This window comes from Gastrolobium bilobum, unplaced genomic scaffold (genome assembly GCF_033153095.1).
Source record: "Gastrolobium bilobum isolate Gb01-03AN ecotype WA unplaced genomic scaffold, APGP_CSIRO_Gbil_v1 utg5903, whole genome shotgun sequence".
Classification (NCBI taxonomy): domain Eukaryota; kingdom Viridiplantae; phylum Streptophyta; class Magnoliopsida; order Fabales; family Fabaceae; genus Gastrolobium; species Gastrolobium bilobum.
In genome coordinates this window covers 825,516-835,765 of record NW_026899498.1, presented here as the reverse complement: position 1 = coordinate 835,765, position 10,250 = coordinate 825,516, and the positions used below count along the sequence as shown (strand labels likewise).

The 10,250-nt window shown below is 36.2% G+C and overlaps 1 long non-coding RNA gene across 2 annotated transcripts; it reads left to right on the top strand.

The window, feature by feature from the left end:
- Window positions 1–1,132: 1,132 nt before the first annotated feature.
- On the top strand, window positions 1,133–4,029 carry LOC133290706 (uncharacterized). 2 transcript variants are annotated; one of them, XR_009748714.1, is made up of 4 exons: window positions 1,133–1,427; window positions 1,879–2,548; window positions 3,015–3,155; window positions 3,655–4,029. It is a non-coding gene; the product is annotated as an uncharacterized LOC133290706 (long non-coding RNA). The 2 variants fall into 2 exon arrangements; XR_009748713.1 differs by having other exon boundaries at window positions 1,133–2,548; window positions 3,655–4,017.
- The last annotated feature ends 6,221 nt before the right edge of the window (window positions 4,030–10,250 follow it).

The following is a 10,250-nucleotide window of genomic DNA, read 5'->3' as shown; positions in this document are numbered from 1 at the left end:
AGGATGTTAACATGATCTATAACTAGTATAATTTAGGATGTAATTGCTATGCTTAGGAGTTAATTTAGCAATCAATAATTGTTATAATTTAAGAGTTACTTTAACAATTATTAATTATACTTTGCTTTTTTACCTTTACATGTGTATCGTGTAGATGAATTAACAGAAAAGGAAATTACTGTTTTCAGACTTAATATAAGTTGATACATGTTTGCTATTATATTATTTAGTTGAAAAGTATGTGCAGGATTGTTCTGATATGCTTCGCTACAAGAAGTTTTAAAATTTTGTGGACTGTCTCTGATATAGCACTGAATGGTACATCACTACTAGAAAAGTCTTTATTTTCGACGGAAATTTTCGACGGAAAATATTCCGTCAAAATTAACTACGGAATTTTTGACAAAAAACTTATTCCGTCGAATATTTTCCACGAAAAAAATATTCAGTTGAAAATTTTCAACGGAAAACAAAATCCGTCGAAAATCTTCGACGGAAAATGAATTCCGTCGAAAACGGCTGAATAAAATAAATTGGAAAAGAAATTATATTTGTGGGGGTTTTCGACGGAAAGTTAATTCCGTCGAAAATCTTCGACGGAAAATGAATTCCGTCGAAAACGGATGAATAAAATAAATTGCAAAAGAAATTATATTTGTGGGGGTTTTCGACGGAAAGTTAATTCCGTCGAAAATCTTCGACGGAAAATGCATTCCGTCGAAAACGGATGAATAAAATAAATTGCAAAAGAAATTATATTTGTGGGGGTTTTCGACGGAAAGTTAATTCCGTTGAAAATCTTCGACGGAAACGAATTCCGTCGAAAACGGATGAATAAAATAAATTGCAAAAGAAATTATATTTGTGGGGGTTTTCAACGGAAAGTTAATTCCGTCGAAAATCTTCGACAGAATATTTGTGGGGTTTTCGACGAAAAGTTAATTCCGTAAAAAACGGATGAATAAAATAAATTGCAAAAGAAATTATATTATGGGGGTTTTCGACATAAAGTTAATTAATTCCGTCGAAAATAAATGGATAAAATAAATGTAAAAAAAATTATTATTTTTCGTTTCCCTTCCAAAGTTTCCCTCTTCTCCTAAAGTTATCTCTCAAAATGTTTTCGAGTCTCTAATAGGTTTGGGACAAGCTCAATTTAAGCTACGGAGGCAAAGCTGCTGCGCCGTCACCCTCTAAAGCAGAGAAGAAACATTCACCGGCAGAAAGGGACGCTAGATGTGAAGAGTAAATTTTTGGGGAATCTGCAGGCGTGACTTCGAATTAGGGTGCAAGCATTTGGGGAAGAGCCGTTTAGCATCTTCGGCGGTGGCAACAGGATGGTATTCGAGGGGTCAATGATCGAAGCAGTGTCAGGCCCTCTCTCTTAGAAACGAAGACGCTCGCTCCCTTCTTCAAGTCGCTCACAGGTCCCCTTTTTATCCCTCTTTCTCATGAAATTTTTCTGGATTTTTTTATTTTTTTATATTTGCGATTTGGTTAGGTTGTCTTTGCATAGTTAAAATTAAATTCAGAATTGAGTAAATGATTTTAACTAGTCCTAAAATGAGAGGAGAAAAAAAGGAGAGAGGTTAAGAGCTAAAAGAACTTTGCGGGAATCATACAGGGCATGCCACCAGATTGGCTCTTGTGCTTCCAAGCAATCGGATGGCTCTTAAACACTTATTGAAGCTTGTGTTTGTCCTTTTTTGTTATTTGACTCTTTATCTTGGCCAGGGCCACTATCACATGCCTGAGACCACAGGACTCTACCTCTGTGAGGAACTCAGCACTATAAGATTTCCTGTTATGTTTTATTTTGATGATGATGTTGACATATATGGGGTATAATTATAGTACATTGCATTTGAACCTGATCAGATATCTAGACAACCTAGCCTTGGAGGTTGATGAAGGTAATAGGTGGTTGTGTACCTCGGTTGGTAAGAAAAGGAACCGTGGATGTAAATGACACTTGGGGGCTGTGAGAGTCGAAAGCAGTAAGTGTGGAACTAGGATGATGGGGAATACGCTTGATGGTTCTTCTTTGGGTTGCCTTCGGTTGGTTTTAAGAACTTTGCCAATCAATTAACTTGGTGTTTGTAACAATTCAGATTTCTTGGTCAAATAGGGAGAGTTTAGCCGAGGAGTGAGTGGATGGGGTGTGGCAATTTGTGGGGCATGTGGCAATTCTTGGTCAAAATTGGTTACTGGTACAATGGTAGTGAATTTCCCATATCAGATATAAACTCTACCCTCTATACTCACCTGATATGCGCTTTTGCTGAGGTGAACACTTCCTCTTATGAGCTCTCTGTCTTCTCATCAAATGAGCAACACTTTTCTACTTCCATCCAATCCATGATTACCAATGTTACTTCTAGGAAACCCTTCATTCAATCTTCAATAAGAATGGCTAGGCTTTATGGATTAGACGACGTTGAGGTTGTCCTAAAGAAGGTATCATATGCCAGGGAAAAGAAGCTACTTGGTTACCATGTATGGCTAGTTTCCAATGATGACGACAAGTGGACACTTACAACTGCAGCAGGTAAATTAACTATGGTCACTCTTCTATGTTATTGAACTTCTTTTTGATTCCCTAGCCATTTTTTATGGTTATATATGGCTAGAGAGAGAGAGTAAAATTTAAACCTAAGTACCTAATCCTTAGCTTTAGATAATGTCCTTTTATTTTTCTGTTTCATGGACTTCCTTGGTTTCAAGAAAATGGAACTAAAACTGCCTTTAGAGATGAATGAGTGTGGACCGTGGATTGCATATGAAGGCATAAGGATTGCATATGAAGTATATATATATATATATATATATATATATATATATATATATATCAAAAAAGTGAAGTTGATTAGTAAAGTTTCGTTGATATATATATATATATATATATATATATATATATATATATATATATATATAGTTTATAGTTGATTCGTTGATGAATTAAGATATTTGTTAAGCTTTTGGTTTTGATTTTAAGCATAAGTTCTTTTTTCAAGATGTCTTTTGCGTGCTTAAGGACTTAGTAATAATGGACTGAATCGATTGCTTGGCAATTCTCTTTGCTGTGGGGAGTACTCTTGTCTGTGATGATCTTGAGGAGGCAAAAGTTTTGAGCTAGAGTGGTGAGAGGTTTAAAGGTAACTTTGCCTTCTTTCTTACTATTTCTCTAAAGATCGTGTATCATCTTACTCACATATGTCATTAGAGCTTAAAGGGACTACTAGCATGTTCTTTTTGTCTTTTAATATTTTTTTTATATTTTTTTGTTTTTTTCTTAGCATAAAACTGGGAGGAGCCTTTTTTGTCTTTTAGAAATGTGCAATATATCTTGACTGATTGGCTGATGAAGTTTTGTTAAAACTGCCTAACTTCTAATATTGCTCCTGGATTCGAATCAGTGGTTGAGGGTTCTGAGACTATTAAAATGTGATTCATGGTTATTTTGTGTTAATAAGTTATAATTAATATAGACACTAAGTTATTTAATATTATTGTTTGTAATCTTTCTATGCATGTACCTCATATGGCTTTGGAATTGCTTTAGCATTTGAATATTTCAATATAGAATTACATTTCTTTATTTTGATCAAAATTAGAATATTTTGGGATTCATTATGATGTGATTTTATTAATCAGGAACTTCCCCCATCGCGGACAGTTTCAAATTGTCTTATAATGCTCCTGATGAAGAAGAAGATGATGGTCAGAGACAGAGAAAAATGCCAAGGAGGATTCAAGTCAAGTAGAACCTTGACCAAAGAAAAATATTTCAAGTTCAGTCACTTAAAATCATTATTCATGTGTATGAAGACGAGGCTTCTGATTCCACGTTTGCAAAGCTTAGCACTCTTAGGTTTGGGTACTTGGTGAAGTTGAATATTATATCTTTTGTAAAAGAAGGATTGTGTATTGATGTGAAGTTAAAAAATGACTGAGAGGAAATTGTTTCGTTGAATTATGAAGTCATTTTTACATTGTGTATTGATATGTTAATTTTTTTTTTTATTTTATACATATTACAGTATATACTAATTGTACATCGCTCGTTAATTGTATAAGTCTTTTTTGATAATTAGCCTAATATATGATATGGACTTTTGTTCATTTATTGTATTCATTAAGAAGATTTTATTTTGATATGTTATTTACTTTGATTATATTTTTTATTAGGTAAATTATAGAATTTGGTATTAATTTTGTAAAGAGAATTTTTTTAAAAAAATCCTATAATTTTCGACGGAATCCATTTTCCGTCGAAAACCATTACAACAATTTTTGACGGAATTTCATTATTTTTCGTCGAAAATTTTCGACAGAATCCATTTTCCGTCGAAAACCATTACAACAATTTTTGACGGAATTTCATTAATTTTCCGTCGAAAATTTTCCACGGAATTCATTTTTCGTCGAAGACAATTACAACGATTTTTGACGGAATTTCATTGATTTTCTGTCGATAATTTTCGACGGAATCCATTTTCTGTCGAAAATTTTCGACAATAATTTTCGACGGAATTTCATTGATTTTCCGTCGAAAATTTTCGACGGAATATTTAATTCCGTGGAAAATTTTGTTATCAACGAAGAAAAATTCCACGGCCTGAATTCCGTCGAAAATATAATTTTCGACAGAATTTTCACCATTTTTGACAAAAAAATTCCGTCGAAAAAATGAACTTTTCTAGTAGTGCATATTGGTGAAAAGAGAAGAAGTGATCACTCAAATATTTGATTTTTTAAAATAAAATCGAGGAAACATACATTAGTTTTTGTTTCCAATAATGTAAGGATTACTGTGTCTGATGATAATTGTTGCTCTTTGTTGAAGAGAATATCTTCTTATCTTGTTGGCGTTGAACTCTTATTCTTATTGCTATTTGCCTTTATGAAACAACCTTTCTCTTGCAGATTATGAAGACGGACAATATTTCATTGGGTGCTGCCTAAGAGTAGTTAGCTCTTCGGTCTCTCAATTGAGTCTCAATTGAGATATAATTATTCCAATGAAAAGAAGAGGAGTCAAGACATATTTAGATGGTTCCAATTGACTACTGAATTCAAGCCCTAAGCTCTAAACAATCTAAATCTACGGTTTCTCTTCAGTAAATTTGCTGCCTGGATGTATGAATGCAAGTAATATATGCTTTACAAGCTATGTTTTTCTTTCTTTCTTTTTTCAGATTAAAGGAAAATTAACCAAAGCAGAAAGTACTTGTCACAACATAGGGGAGATAGGGATGTGTACAGTTCGATTTAGTTCCGTTTTCGAAACTAAACCAAATAAGTGGTTCCATTCTGACAAACCGAATCTGTTATGGAACAGAATATTGGATCCTTATCCAAACAACCCAACAAATAGATAAGCTCACTAACAGTGATGGATGGAGGAACTCAAGTCAAACTACTAACAATAGGATATATAGGACTTCATAACAACCTCACAACAAACTAAATAGAAGCCCAACTAGGTAACCCATTATAAATAGGGTCACAATCATCAGGTACATACTTTTGGCTTATTTTACTTCTGCCATCACTATGCACACGCACAATGCCTTGGCTAACATCGTAACGTTTAAGTGCAGAGTGATCTATACACCTTTACGGTATCTCTCTCGTAGATACCTATGAGCATACAGATTTGATATTGATCAATCACCCATTTGGTGAGCATTCACGGTCCACCTAGACTAAACGAAATTGATTTTAAAAATTGGTTTGATCAAGGGATAAGATCTCTATCCCTATCAATCAAGGCAGATTTCATATCAACTAGGAGATCTCAAAGGCCCAAGCCTATGAAGGTAATCCTTATAAATAAGAGGTTAAAGACCTCAGGTACACACCTTTGACCTATTTATTGTTACTGCCAACACTGTGCACACACCCACGTCTTGGCTATAGGCCTATTGCTTGTGCACAGTGATTGGAGTATTGGCTATAAATCAATCAAGATATCTATCTCTAAGATATCTCTGAGCGCATAGCATACGATATAGATTTATGGTTCTTTAAGACCGAACATTAGCGCCGTATGTGGGAATCAGCAAATTTCGGCATAGCGCGAAGCCACAAATTGCAGGCTGCCTCGAGCACCCTGAAATTGCTAAAACCATATATATATATATATATATATATATATATATATATATATATATATATATGAGGAGACAAACCCTACCGCAAAAAAAAGCTTTTGATCTTCCAAGAGACTTTAGAATGGAGCTCCAGATCCAAGCAAGTGACGATTTGACAGAGATTCTCATCGTCGCAATTCTTGATGGAGCAAGTGAAGACTTAGAGGTCATTAAATCATAGAGAAAAAGGTACATAGGAATTTTGAATTCTTTACTAAAGAAAGTATCATCTCAAATTTTGTGGGCTAGGAAACTGGCAGACCATTAATAACCCAGCTTCAATCCAAAAGAGGGCTTAAAGTTTAACAGTTCGGTCTCGACTTTGAGCTCCAACTCAGCCCAGCCAAGGGCTTTATAATTATCAGCTCGGCCTCAACATTGAGCTTTATCACAGCTCAGCTAAGGGCTTCAAATTTATTAGCTCGGCCTCAGCCTTGAGCTTATCCCAATGAAGGGATTCAAGATTATAAGCTTGACTTCAGCCTTGAGCTTTATCTCAACCCAGTTAAGGGCTTCAATTTTATTAGCTCGGCCTCAGCCTTGAGCTCATCTCAGCGAAGGGATCCAAGTTTAAAAGCTCGACCTCAGCGTTGAGCTTCATCTCAGCTAAGCTAAAAGCTTCAAATTTATTAGCTCGGCCTCAGCCTTGAGCTCATCCTAACGAAGGGATTCAAGATTAAAAGCTCGGCCTCAACCTTGAGCTTCATCTCAGCCCAGCTAAGGACTTCAAATTTATTAGCTTGCCTTAGCCTTGAGCTTATCCCAACAAAGGGATTAAAGTTTAATAGCTCGGCCTTGAGCTCCAACTCAGCCTAGCCAAGGGCATCAAGATTAAAGCTCGTCTTCGGCCTTGAGCTCCAATTCAACCTAGCCAAGGGCTTCCAGATTAATAGCTCAGCCTCGGCCTTGAGCTCCAACTTAGACCAACTAAGGGCTTAAAGTTTAATAGCTCGATCTTAGCCTAGAGTTTCAACTCAACCCACCTAAGGGCTTAAAGTTTAAAAGATCAGCCTTAGCCTAAAGCTTCTACTCAGCCCAATTAAGGGCTTTAAGTTTAATAGCTCGATCTCGACCTTGAGTTCCAACTCAACCCAGCCAAGGGCTTCAAGATTAAAGTTTAGCCTCAGCCTTGAGATTCAACTCAGCCATAGCCATAGCTTCAGGCTCCGAGATCAAAATGAAGACGAAAAACGAGAGATATGATCATAACAAAAGTATCACACCCCAATCCGAAATAATAATAATAAATAAAATGACAGAATTGGAGAGATATGATCCTAGCAAAACGATTACACCCCAATCTAAGATTAAAATGAAAACAGAAATGGAGAAATGTGATCCTAGCAAAAGGATCACACCCCGATCCGAGATAAAGATGAAGACAGAATTAGAGATATGTGATTCTAGTAAAATGATCACACCCCAATCCGAGAAGACAAATTTGGAGAGATCGTGATCTTGGAAAATGATCACACCCCAAATTGAGATAAAAGAAAAATTGAGGCGGCATATAATGTCGGGCTCCTATTCAAGATTTTGGAAACAAAGCCAAATGACAAAGTTTGCAGCCCAACAGGTCAGCCTCAAATCAAAAATCCACCGCACATGAAGCGGGGTTCAAGATAAGAAAACCACGGGGTAAGAAGTCAATTTCAGATAAAAAGGCCACCGCTAATGAAGCATTGCTCAAAGTAAAAAGCCACGGCAGAAGAAGCCAAGCTTCAACAACTCAAAGAGGCAAACTCTGCCTCCTTAAATATAAGACTTCGGAAAAAGAAGCCAAGTCACAATTAAAAGCCACAGTATGCGAAGCCAGGCTCAAACAAAATATGGTAAAAGTCAATGCCAGAAATATAAAGCGACTATGGCCAAGTCACAAATACAAAAGCCACAGTATGATAAACCGAGCTCAAGAAGGTGAATATAACCTGCGCAAATAAGATTGGCAAAAAGTCTAGTCCAACAGTAAAGTCACGGTATGTTAAGCCGGGGTAAAATCAGAAAGGCAAAGATACTGCCTTCAAAAGCATAGACAAGGCAAAAGCCAAGTCAATTTAAAGAAAGTCACGGCATGTGATGCCGAGATCAAAATGAAGAAGGCTGAAAACCATCCTAGTAACTTAAGACTGCGACAACAAAGCCAGGTCGATATAAGAAAGACTCGGCAGACGATGCCTGACTCCTATTCAAGATTTTGGCAACGAAGTCAAATACATCCTAGAGTTAAGGCTCATGACCCAATAGGCCGAGCTCAAATAAAAAATCAACCGTTAATGAAGCGGGGCTCAAAGTAAAGAGCCACGACGAAGTAAGTCGGGCTCAGATGAAAAAGTCATCACCAAAGAAGTGAGGCTTATATAAAAAAAAAACCCATGACAAACGTCGCCGAGCTCAAAGCCAAGGAGGCGAACATTGCCTTCGCAAGCTTAAGATTACGACAAAAGATGTCAAATACAAGAGCAACTGCAAATGATACTGTTTCCATAAAGAAGCCAAGTCAAGATAAACAGTCACGCCAAGAGAATTTGAGCTCAAAATTAAAGAAGCAAACACCAACTCGCCAAAATCAAGTATTCAAGCGAAGGAAACTATTCAAAAATCAAAGTCACGACAATAAAGCCGGACTAATTTTGACGCGAAAGATCCCAACTCCGTAAATAGGAGAAAGAAAGGGGAATTCAAACTAACAGATCAAAAAAGGACCGGGAACAAACCCGACAATATCAATTACAAATTTAATAGGAGCTCAGAGGCCCCAAATCAACAAACATTAAAGTACAAAATAAATTGGCATTCTAATACACAACTCTACTCACTTAGAATCATAAACGAAGATTGAATAACAAATGGAATAAGGGACAAAAGGCCACATAACGAGCCTAAATATCTAAAGCAGCCCAGAAAGCTGTACAAATTAGAGCCTCGGAAAGATAATCTGGGTTCACATAGGATAAAGCTTCGGCAGCACAAGTTGAGCTAAAGCAACTTTAACAAAAGGAACAGCAAGATGCATCATAAAAGCATGATAGAAGTTGAAATTGAAATGGCCACGTCAAAGAAGACAAAGGCCAGAAAAAAATTCAACAATGTACTTTACAACACAAAAAAGGACAGAAGCCCCCACAAAAGAAACGGGTGCAAAGCGACTCAAGAACGCCAAGCATATGCCAATTAAGGACAAACCTAGACGTGTCTGAGGTGCAAGAAAAATATTACAGTCCGGCAGCCTGAACGCTCAAACTATCGGACTGGGGGCAATTGTTATGGACTGGATCCATATCCTAATGACCCTATTACTAGCAAGATTGGATAGGAATATCACAACCATATAATCTAGAGAGGATCAAGGGATAAGATCCCTATCCCCATTAATCAAGGCAGATTTCGTATCAACTGAGAGATCTCAAAGGCCCAATCCTATAAAGGTAATATTTATAAATAAGAAGTTAAAGACCTCAAGTACACATTTTTGATCTATTTACTATTACTGCCAATACTATGCACACACTCATGTCTTGGCTATAAGTTATTGCTTGTATGCAGTGATTGGAGTATTGGCTACAAGCCAATCAGGATATCTATCTTTAAGATATCTCTGAGTGCATACCATACGGTATAGATTTACGATTCTCTAGGATCGAACAATTATTATTATTATTATTATTATTATTATTATTATTATTTTAACAATAAAAGTTTCCTATTTCAACTTTTGAGTTAATTAAGACTAACCTAATCTTGAGCCATCGGGGAACACCATCATATTGACACATAATGCATTCAGGAAAATTAACACAGTGTTGGAAAAATGGCTTCTTTACAGGAGGATGCGGGAGAACACCTAGAGAGGGGGTGAATAAGTGTTTCCAAATTTTTTTAAAACTTTTTCTTAGTAGATCCTTAAATCTGTAAAGTCTAGACAAAGTTGAATAGTTAAGCTCAATCACCACACCAACTCAACAAGATTGACAGTTATCAATTTATTTTGTAAGTTCAGTCCAGATAACTGTCACAACGCTATAACAATTTTACTAATTTTACCTTAGGTCTCTATATGCCCAAAATGATTTCTATATGATGTATATCAATAGAAAA